Source organism: Polypterus senegalus, chromosome 1 (genome assembly GCF_016835505.1).
Source record: "Polypterus senegalus isolate Bchr_013 chromosome 1, ASM1683550v1, whole genome shotgun sequence".
Taxonomy (NCBI): domain Eukaryota; kingdom Metazoa; phylum Chordata; class Cladistia; order Polypteriformes; family Polypteridae; genus Polypterus; species Polypterus senegalus.
This window is the reverse complement of record NC_053154.1, coordinates 23,495,999-23,508,423: the sequence shown is the minus strand read 5'-3', so window position 1 is coordinate 23,508,423 and position 12,425 is coordinate 23,495,999. Positions and strand designations below refer to the sequence as shown.

At 39.0% G+C, this 12,425-nt stretch overlaps 1 protein-coding gene across 3 annotated transcripts in view; it reads right to left on the bottom strand.

Annotated features, from left to right (window-relative positions):
- The window catches only part of LOC120523421 (potassium voltage-gated channel subfamily KQT member 1-like), a 754,760-nt gene that overhangs the window by 533,538 nt on the left and 208,797 nt on the right, over window positions 1–12,425 (bottom strand). The gene's annotated exons all lie outside the window — the stretch shown is intronic.

Here is a 12,425-nt window from a genome sequence, read left to right as displayed (position 1 = left end):
GTTAGGGATTTTTGAAAATACCTGTATTTGTGTGTTAGTATATGGGATGTGGCTACTTTATGTCATCTTACTGATTTTTATTTTTTTCCCCAAGCACCTTGGAGGGTATAATCTGTCAGTGTTCAATCAATTTTATCTCACTTACCAGGAGTGATCGAGTCTAGGATTGACTTTAACCAGCATCTTAAGGATATTATGACCGTATGGGCAGCAAACGATTATCATTATTTCTTGAACTCTTCTTACCTATGACATCATGTGTTACTTTGGTCTAAATTTTTTTTTAATGCCAAAAAAGGACTGTTAGAAGTTAACAAGAGTGAAAAGATATCTGGATTGCTATTACTTATAGAATTGTAAAATGTATATTTTATATATTTAATTCAAAAACATCCTTGAGAGCTGTCGACCTACAGTAGGACAAGGGCTGCATGATCCATAATCAAGAGAGAAGCACCTCAAATGAAAAAGAGCTGGGTGTATCATCACTTTAAAAAGGTTTTTACTACTGTGAGATAAAAAAACATGGACAAAGCCTGAGATAATCTTTCACTTGTAAAACTGCTATCTGTGTGAAAGTGTCTTTCCTTTGTAGAAAACAAAAATACAACCCAATACACAACATATATTTATTTATATATATATATTTATTCATATATATATATATATATATATATATACACACATACACACACACACATATATATATATATATATATATATATATATATATATATATATATATATATATATATACCTGTATATATATATATTGTGGTACCCGGCCGGGGCTGGAGCCTGGCCAGGACGCCCAGGAGGACCGGAGGAGGGCTTGTGCCTCCTCCAGAACGCTAGGGGGCATCCGCCCTGGTTATGTTGGGGGCCTCAGGTGAAGGGCTTGGAAGCCCAGCCCTGTAGGGACCCATGGCCACCGCCAGGCGGCGCCCCAGTGCCTGAATATCCCGGGAGCCCAGTACTTCCGCCACACCAGGAAGTGCTGGGGGGAAGACGACTGGGGACTCCCGCACGGCTTCCGGGTGCGCAGCCGGCACTTCCACCACACTGGGGTGTGGCTACGGAGGAATGCCGGGAAGCAGCTGGAGCCCATCCGGGTTCCTATTTAAGTCCTCTCACCAGCTCCGTCTCTCTGCCACCCGACTTCCGCCAATGACTGAAGGGAGGACTGGAGGCGGCCAGGAGAGACAGGCACAAAGTTTGTGAGGCCTGGACATTGGGGAATCGGTGCAAGAGGCACTGGGGAGTGCACGTAACTATAAATAGTTTTGTAAATAAACAGTGTGTGGTGGATCCAACGATGTCCGTCTGTCTGTGTCCGGGTTCAAGTTCACAATATATATATATATATATATATATATATATATATATATATATATATATATACACACATACACATACATCAAATCAAACAACCTTTTATTTGTAATTCACTATATGTGCAGAACATACAGAAGAGTCGAAATACTGTCTCTCTCTCAACTTCGCAGTACAATAAAATATAAAAAGTATAAAGTATAACATATAAGATAAATAACATTAGAAATTGTAAAGTAGACCTGTGTACAATGTGCAATAGTCATTACTGCAAAAGCCAATTGCAGTAAAAAAAAAAAATGAGAAGGTGCATCATTGAGTAGCTTATGAGATGTACAAAAAGACAGACAGTTAGCAGCAGATATAATACTGAGTCCTTATATAATACCAGCTGAGGTAGGGTACTTCAGCATCCTGACAGCTTGGTGAATGAGGCTGTTAGACAGTCTTGTAGAGTGGGCCAGAGGCTCCAGTAACTTTTCCCTAAGGATAGGAGGCTAAAAAGGGAATGAAAGGGGTGGGAGGAGTCACCAGCAATGCTGATGGCTCTACGGGTGAGACGGGTATGGAAAATGTCATTGAGGGTGGGCAGTCGGGCACCAATAACCATACTGGCTGCATTCACTAGGTGTTGCATGGACTTCCTACAGGAGGTAGTGCAGCTTCCATACCACACAGAGATGCAGTTAGTGAGGATGCTCTCAATTGTGCCCCGATAGAAAGAGCACATGATGGGTGGGTGGAACTTGTGCTCTCCTCAGTTTGTGTAGAAAGTAGAGGTGGGTTTGAGCTTTCCTGGCCAGTGATGTGGTGTTATCTGACCAGGAGAGGTCTCTAAGATGTACGTCCCCAGGAAATTGGTGCTACTCACCCTTTCCTCAGCTACACCATCAGTGGGGTGTGCTGTGAATTACCTCTCCTGAAATCGACCACAATCTCTTTGGTCTTTCCCACGTTCAGGAAGAGATTGTAGTCTTTACACAACTGGACCAGTTGGCTCACCTTGTTCCTGTAGTTGGCTTTGTCATTGTTGGTCATACTGTATATATATATTTTTCCACATTTTCTTATGTTACAGCCTTATTCCAAAATGGATTAAATTCATTTTTTTTACTCTTTTAATACTCTTTTTTTTACTCATTTAATTCTACACACAACACCCCATAATGACAACGTGAAAAAAGTTTACTTGAGGTTTTTAAAATTTATTAAAAATAAAAAAACTGAGAAAGCACATGTATATAAGTATTCACAGCCTTTGCCATGAAGCTCAGAATTGAGCTCAGGTGCATCCTGTTTCCCCTGATCATCCTTGAGATGTTTCTGCAGCTTAATTGGAGTCCACCTGTGGTAAATTCAGTTGATTGGACATGATTTGGAAAGGCACACACCTGTCTATAGAAGGTCCCACAGTTGACAGTTCATGTCAGAGCACAAACCAAGCATGAAGTCAAAGGAATTGTCTGTAGACCTCCAAGACAGGATTGTCTCGAGGCACAAATCTGAGGAAGCTTACAGAAAAATTTCTGCTGCTTTGAAGGTCCCAATGAGCACAGTGGCCTCCATCATCCGTAAGTGGAAGAAGTTCGAAACCACCAGGACTCTTCATAGAGCTGGCCGGCCATCTAAACTGAGCGATCAGGGGAGAAGGGCCTTAGTCAGGGAGGTGACTAAGAACCCGATGGTCACTCTGTCAGAGCTCCAGAGGTCCTCTGTGGAGAGAGGAGAACCTTCCAGAAGGACAACCATCTCTGCAGCAATCCACCAATCAGGCCTGTATGGTAGAGTGGCCAGACGGAAGCCACTCCTTAATAAAAGGCACATGGCAGCCCACCTGGAGTTTGCCAAAAGGCACCTGAAGGACTCTTAGACCATTAGAAACAAAATTCTTTAGTCTGATGAGACCAAGATTGAACTCTTTGGTGTGAATGCCAGGTGTCACGTTTAAAGGAAACCAGGCACCACTCATCACCAGACCAATACCATCCCTGCAGTGAAGCATGGTGGTGGCAGCATCATGCTGTGGGGATGTTTTTCAGTGGCAGGAACTGTGAGACTAGTCAGGATAAAGGTGAAGATGACTACAGCAATGTACAGAGACATCCTGGATGAAAACCTCGCTCTTGACCTCAGATTGGGGTGACGGTTCATCTTTCAGCAGATCAACGACCCTAAGTACACAGTCAAGATATCAAAGGAGTGGCTTCAGGACAACTCTGTGAATGTCCTTGAGTGGCCCAGCCAGATCCCAGACTTAAATCCGATTAAACATCTCTGGAGAGATCTCAAAATGGCTGTGCACCGACGCTTCCCATCCAACCTGATGGAGCTTTGAGAGGTGCTGCAAAGAGAAATGGGCGAAACTGGCCAAGAATAGGTGTGCCAAGCATGTGGCATCATATTCAGAAAGACTTGAGGCTGAAATTGCTGCCAAAGGTGCATCGGCAAAGTATTGAGCAAAGGCTGTGAATGCTTATGTACATGTGATTTCTCAGTTTTTTTATTTTTAATAAATTTGCAAAAACCTCAAGTAAACTTTTTTCACGTTGTTATTATGGGGTGTTGTGTGTAGAATTCTGAGGAAGAAAATGAATTTAATCCATTTTGGAATAAGGCAGTAACATAACAAAATGTGGAAAAAGTGATGCGCTGTGAATACTTTCCGGATGCACTGTATATATATACATATACACATATATATAAATCAAAGTGCAAACAGATTTCTGTTAAGTGGTTTAAATTAATTACAAATACTAACACAAAATAACTAATCAGAAAAGTATTCATTCCCTTTAATATGACACCCGTTAAATCATTACTGGTGCAGCCAACTGGATTCTGAATTCCCAGAATTAGTTCAATGGAGATCACCTGTATGGGATTTCAATTAATTGTAGTCTAAATGCACTTTAATATAGACGAGCCACCTCATAGTGAGTGAGTATGGTGGACTAACCCACACAAAGAAGAAAAAAGAAAACTTCAAGGGACTATGTGAAAAGGTGACTGAAAAACACATTATCACACTATCACCACTGTAAAGCGAAGTGTTTCCAGCATCAAGCTGTGAGGGTGCTTCTCTGTAGCAGGCCCTGGAAGGCATTTGAGGGTAATATGACTGCAGCAAAATACTGAGAAATACTGGAGGAAAACATGACATAATGAAATGGCGTAAAAACAACAAATCTTAATGTCCTGGAGTGGCTGAGTCAGTGTTCACTTCTAAGTCAAATTGAGAAAATGTAGGTGGACCTGAAAATGACTGTTCACCCAGGATCCAGGATGTGACTTGATTGAGCTTGAGCTTGATCAGTTTGGGAAAGAAAAATGGGGAAACACTGCAGTGCCCAGAAGTGCAAAGCAGAAAGAGTGGGAAAAACTAGTGCACAGACCAGACTAAAGGCTGTCACGGTTGCCAAAGGTTGTAGGAGACTGGCATCAACCATTTGCTTTGCTTTGGTACAGAACTCTTTTGCTTAACAGGCAGCAACCGGACTTGAAACTTCAGCTCAAGTGGCAGTTCTTTCCCCCTGGGGACTCTTTGGGTTGTAGTTTCTTTGTTGGATCTGATAAGATCGCAGGCAACGTGACATCTAGAGGTGTCCCTGTGATGTACTATTTATAGACTGGATCAGTGACACTGACATGCAAAACTTTGCACGAAGCGTCAGAAAAATGGTTGGACTTTTGTACACAACAATAACAACATTTATTTATATAGCACATTTTCATACAAATAATGTAGCTCAAAGTGCTTTACATAATGAAGAGAAATAAAAGAAAAAGAATTAGAATAAGACAACACTAATTAACATAGAATAAGAGTAAGGTCCAATGGCCAGGGAGGACAGAAAAGACAAAAAAAAACTCCAGATGGCTGGATAGAACAAATAAAATCTGCAGGGGTTCCAGGCCACGAGACCACCCAGCCCCCTCTGAGCATTCTGCCTAACAAATGAAACAGTCCTCTTTGTATTTAGGGTTCTCATAGAAGGACTTGATAATGATGGTCATGTAGACTTCTGGCTTTTAATCCATCAATGTAGGAACATCACGGTGCTTTGATTAGGTGGTGGTGGTGCAGGTCGCCACCACAGAAAACCGGGAAAAGAAACAGAAGAGAGAGTAGGGGTTAGTATGGAATTTAGAGCCACCATTAAAAGTTATTATAATGAATTGAATATACAGAGTCTCAGGATTACATTAGATAGATAGATAGATAGATAGATAGATAGATAGATAGATAGATAGATAGATAGATAGATAGATAGATAGATAGATAGATAAAAGTAAAGTTATGGGAAGGCCATGTTAAAGTAATGTGTTTTCAGCAGTTTTTTTAAAGTGCTCCACTGTATTAGCCTGGCGAATTCCTATTTGCAGGCTATTCCAGATTTTAGTTGCATAACAGCAGAAGGCCGCCTCACCACTTCTTTTAAATTTTGCTCTTGGAATTCAAAGCAGACACTCATTTGAGGATCTAAGGTTATGATTTGGAATATAAGGTGTCAGACATTCCGATATATAAGATGGAGCGAGATTATTTAAGGCTTTGTAAACCATAAGCAGACTTTTAAAGTCAATTCTGAAAGACACAGGTAACCAATGTAGTGACATCAAAACTGGAGAGATGTGCTCGGATTTTCTTTTCCTAGTTAGAATTCTAGCAGCTGCATTCTGCACTCGTTGCAAACAATTTACAGTGGAACCTCTAGATACGATCATCTCTGTATACGAGAAATTCAAGATAAGAGGAAAGTATGAGAGAAAAATTTGGATCTAAATACGAGCATTGGCTCGCGTAACGAGGCACGAGCCAGGCTGTGGTTATGCGTGACGCGCTTCCGATCCGCCGACTGGGATTCACCCAAGCTGACACTGCCAGCCCGTCAGCTCACTCAGTGTTCCTTGTTCTCCCGTAGCATGAGGATCTACGCGTTTGTGCGCTTGTGATTTCATTGTTTCGCTGTAGCAGTTTACTGTATAAGCATATCCAAAAATATCGCAGACATGCAGACAGAGAATAGAAGAGGATTGCCCTCAAGAGAAGAGAGAGAGAGAGAGAGAGCAAGAGAGACAAGGAGAGAGAGAGAGGCGCACGTGCGAGAGAGATAAGGAGAGAGAGAGAGAGAGAGATAAGGAGAGAGATGCGCACGAGAGAGAAGAACCATCGCTCGTTTTATCAAGTCAAAATTAATTAAAAAATTTAGCTCGTCTTGCAAAACACTCGTAAACCAAGTTACTTGCAAACCGAGGTTCCACTTGTATATATTATTTATCAGTGTTATTTGTTAGGAAAATTGATTTTTATGTTGATATTTTTGTGGGTGTGGAACGGATTAACTGGATTTCCATTATTTTCAATGGGGAAGTTTACAAGAAATTCGCTATACAAGCTCAGTGCTGGAACGAATTAAACTCGTATCTCGAGGTTCCACTGTATGTCTTTTTTGGGTATTCCTAAAAGGAGTGCATTACAGTAATCTAGACGAATGAAAACAAAAGTGTGAACTAATTTCTCAGCATCTTTAAATGATATAAGAGGTCTAACTTTTTCTATGTTTCCTAAGTGAAAAAATGCTGTTCTAGTGGTCTGATTAATATGCGATTTAAAATTCAGGTTACAGTCAGCAGTTAACCCTAAGTTCTTTACCTCCATCTTGACTTTTAATCCAAATACACCAAGTTTATTACTAATAATCTCATTGTCTACATTATTTCCAATCACTAAAATTTCTGTTTTCTCTTTCTTTAGCTTGAGAAAATTTCTATTCATCCAATTAGAAACACAAGTAAGACATTGTGTTAGTGAATTTACAGAGTTGGGGTCATCAGGTGCAATTGATAAATACAGCTGTGTGACATCAGCATAGCTGTGGTAACTCACGTTGTGCCTCAAAATATTCTGACCTAATGGAAGCATGTAGATTGAAAAGAGCAGCGGACCCAGGATAAAGCCTTGTGGAACACCATATAGAATATCATGCGTCTTTGAGTTGTAATTACCACAACTAACAAAGAATTTTCTACCTGCCAGGTAGGATTCAAACCAATTTAAGACCCTGCCAGAGAGGCCCACCCACTGACTAAGGCGCTTTCTAAGAATGTTGTGATCAATGGTGTGAAATGCGACACTCAGATCTAAGAGGATGAGAACAGATAAATGGCAGCTGTCTGCATTTACCCGCAAGTCATTTACTACTTTAACGAGTGCAGTTTCTGTGCTGTGATTTGTTCTAAAACCTGACTGAAATTTATCAAGAACAGCATGTTTATTGAGATGGTTATTTAATTGCATAATGACTGCCTTCTCTAAAATTTTACTTAAGAAGGGCAGGTTAGAAATAGGTCTAAAATTTTCAAAAGCAGAGGAGTCAAGATTATTTTTCTTGAGTAGGGGTTTAATTACAGCAGTCTTAAGACAGTCTGGGAAGACCCCCATATCTAATGACAAATTTACTATGTCAAGAATATTATCAATTAGCATACCTGACACTTCTTTGAAAAAACTTGTTGGTATTGGGTCAAGGATGCAAGTGGAGGGTCTCAGTTGAGAAATTATTTTATGTAAATCAGGTAAATCTATCCTGGTGAAAGAATTTAATTTGTTTATAACGGAGTACTGGGGCTTAGGAGGATCTGCAGTGTAGGGGAGATATACTACATTATTTCTAATATCATTAATTTTTCGATTGAAAAATACAGCAATACCCTCACAGGTTTCACTGGAAGTACTTTGGAAGGATTCCTTTGTGTTACCTGGGTTTAACAGACGATCAATTGTAGAGAATAAGATTCTGGGATTACTAGCAATGTTATTTATAATCTTAGAGAAATAGCAGCGCCTCTCAAGACGGACTGTGCTATTGTATTCTGTTATTTTAACCTTCAATATCTCATAGTGGATAGTTAGTTTAGTTTTTCTCCATTTACACTCAGCTCTCCGGCATGTTCTCTTTAAAGCAGACACTCTTTGGGTCTTCCAAGGTATAACAATGCTAGATGATTTTTTAACTGTCTTTTCAGGTGTGACTATGTCAGCAGCAGCTCTCACCTTAGTAATAAATTTTTCCACCTTACTATTTACATTATCCTCGCTATTATAGTTAGCACTATAAATGGACTGATTCCTTAGAATGTTTATAAGTTTTAAAGCTGCTGATGAATCAAAGAAGCGTTTTTTAACAATATGCTTCTCATGACTGTTTTCTATCATTATTCTATATTAAATAGTAAAAGAAAATGATCTGATAGACCAACATCAATGACCTGCTTTACATCAACTTTTAGTCCTTGGGTAATTACTAAATCTAACATATGACCTGCTTTATGTGTAGACTGACTAACGAGCTGTATCAAATCAAGAGAGTCCAGGAGATTCATGAACTCTTTTACTTTTTGGTCACACTGATTATCGATATGAAAGTTAAACTCACCGACTATTAAGAGTTTGTCATAGTTCATAATTAAAATTGACATTAAGTCTGAGAATTCCTAAAAGAAACATGCGTTAAATTTAGGAGGTCTATACATGGATAATACTAGAAAGTGAGAATCTCCATGAATAATAACGGCGAAATACTCAGAGGACTTGAATTTACCAAAACTGACATATTTACACTTTAACCGGCTCGAGTAAATGTTTGCCAAGCCGCCGCCTTTCTTTCCTTGGCAATCCGCAAAAGTAAAACGATTCTATTAAAACAGCCGCGCCGTGTGAGCTAAGCCACATTTCACTTAGTGCAATAAAATCAATTTTTCTATCACTAAGATCGTTGATAAAAAACGTCTTGTTAATTAATGCTCTAACATTTAACAGTGCCATATTTAATGTTTTGGAGGAACAGAGCTGAATTCTACAGTATGTGCGTTATTGGTGTTTGGAACACAAACAAAGTTATTTTTGTTAGCGCCACTCTTTGTGTATTTTTTATTTAATCTATAATCTGTTTTTATAGCTTTGATATGTTGTTCATCTAAAGTAGTAATTGTAATTAAATTATACAACAAAATGTCTACTCCTTCCTTTATGATCGATTGCAAACACCAGATCTGTGCTCCCTATATGTTCAGTTCTTTTGACTTGGCCATAACTTCACTCCACAGCAGGACTCCTGTTATATAGAGTGTGGCCACAACAAAGCCTACAACAAAACGAACCTTTTCATTTCAAAGGGCAACCTAGTGCTGAAATGGAAGATTGCAAGGTCATCTGTAACAGAGTTAGATAAATGTGCCACCAGTCCAAACCTTGTTAAAGTAAAATAAGGTGCATGAGCAAGAAAGATCTACATAAAACCATACGTTCATCTTGCAAAAAATGGGAGTCAACTGATAATCAACTGCCCAGCAGACACAAATTTTATGGTAGCCAACAAGGGCCTCTGTGTATGAAACTTTGGAGAAAACTGTTGTACTGCTCACAACCATAAAGTGTGACCAATGTGAAAAGGGAGAAGGACCCCATACCAAGAAAGAAAAAATGTGCTGAATATCCTTTCATGTGTGAAGGGTATGGTTTTAACTGTTATATGTCCCTAATCCTCAATTCAGCTTCTCTTTCTATCTCTTTATCACACACTCACACTAAGGAACTCTGCAAATGGAGGGAAACCAGTGTAGACAAACTTTAAAAAATTAACATGACCATCACGGTGCACACACTAAAACAACTTTAAAACAGCCAAAAGAACTTGTCCATCTCGAGCACATTAATTGAAAGATCAGAATGTACCTTTTCCTTTAAGAAAAAAAAATTCAAATTAAGCTCACATAAATGTATTTTTTGTGTTATTTTGTCCATTTCTGTCTCTGTCTCTCTCTCTTATATATATCTCTATTAGATAAAAAATCCTGCAACAAGACAAGACTTTTTGGAAGAATTGTTCAAGTCCAGTGAGTTGAAACCTTGGCCATGAGATTTTTTTCAAGTCACGCCCTCCTCTCAACCATTTTCAACCACACACACGGTAATCTCACCTCTCATTCATGTGAATGCTTTTGACAGACACAGTTTCTGCTCTCTCGGCTCCAATAAATTTTAACATTTTCCTCACTTTAAATTTCCAATTAAAGAAGACATATGTCCAAATCTTATTGAAGAATTTTATCACGAAAGGTTATCAACACAAAAATATTAGTACACAGGCAATCCTAGCACCGAGAAACAATGAAGTCAAATGAATAAATGCCAAAAATGACGATCAATTAAACTGCATATTGGTTCAATACGTAACAATAGACTATGCTGAAACAGTTGGTGGTGATTGTGAGGAAGATGAAAACAACCGCTTACAGTATCCCAAAGAATATGTATAACCGTTAACACTACCCGGCGTTCCACCACACAAATTACTATAGAAAGAAGGATGTAATCAAGAAAGGTAATGTAGTACATCTTCAGGAGATAAGATTACACAACAAAGGAGATCTTGATATGCCATTCGTATTAAAACGTTAACAGTTTCCCATTAAAATAGCTTTTGCAAAGACAATTAACAAATCTCACAGCCAAACAGTCGAAAAAGTCATTTATTTTATAGAAAGAAATGAAATTCGGTCACACTGCGATGTCATGATGAAAGTCCAAGCACAGAATCAAAATTCAATGCGAAATTGATGAAAATTGAATTTAAAAAATTGTTTTAAAGTTTTGCAGTAAAAGTGTAAGTTTTAAAAGTATTTGCATATTAATTTAAAAGTCAAACAGAACAAAATCGTATTACGCAATGAATAACTCTAATGCAACATGAAACATAATTTACTTTCAAATTATTACATTTTACTCTTTTTTAATATGGCTAATTACTCGCTATAATGTAAAATAGCTCTATTATGCATATATACCAATTCCCATGAAAATAAAAATCTGTTTAAATTGTACAATTCTCTCTCTCTATCTATACCTGTATAATGTATACTAATAAAAGGCAAAGCCCTCACTGACTGACTGACTGACTCACTGACTCATCACTAATTCTCCAACTTCCCATGTAGGTAGAAAGCTGAAATTTGGTACTTATTTCGTTGGCATGACACCACTGTCGGCCGCCATATTGAACTTTCCAACGTCACTAATTCTCCAACTTCCCGTGTAGGTAGAAGGCTGAAATTTGGCAGGCTCATTCCTTGCAGCTTACTTACAAAAGTTAAGCAGGTTTCATTTCGAAATTCTACGCGTAATGGTCATAACGGTCAACAACGTCCGCCATGTTGAACTTTCTTATTTAAGGCCCAATCTTCTCGAAATTTGGTAGGCGGCTTCCCTGCACTAACCGAAACCAATGTACGTACTTATTTTGGTGGTATGATGCCACTGTCGGCTGCCATATCGAACTTTTCAACAGTCTTTGTTACTTATGGGCCCATTTTCAAGAAATTTGGTACACGGGTTCCCAACGCTAACTGAATCCTACTTACGTACCTATCAAGGTGATCACTATCGATCAAAGAACTGTCACTTACCGAGTGGTTTCCATGCCCGGAGATGGCACCTACCTTTTCCATTCTCTGTGTTACATATTGCACGGCCATATCAGGCTCACTCTTGATATCCGGAGGAAAATTGTGTCTTATGTATTGAATGACTGGGACAGGTTCAAGGTGTGGACTGATGACGGTACAGGAGATAATTATACTACACAGGAGCACTAGAAGAGTGAAATGCTTAAGCCCTTCACCTATGGATCTGCATGTGAGTTGATGGCTGCCGCTGAATTGATCGGTTGTCGTTTTCAAGTGTACCGAAATGTCCAAATATTTTACACCTTTCGACAACTGCCAATACCTCTTAAACATCTTAGATTCACAGATGACGATTTCAGTAGTGGACACTTTGATGTTTATGAATGTTTAAACTCTCAAAAGCTGGATGTGATTTTATCTATGAAACTGGTTCTGTGCTTACAATGCTTGACAGATGCCGAATGTCACTTCAACACAACAAATCCTGCAAATACTGTCGTAATTGAAACAAACCATGAAACTCAAACCGATTATGACAGCAGCAATCCAAGCTGTGAGATTTGAGACAAGATTACTGTTCACATGGCCAACTGTAAGTTGCATGCTCAAGAGTAAGCTCAGCGCACAGC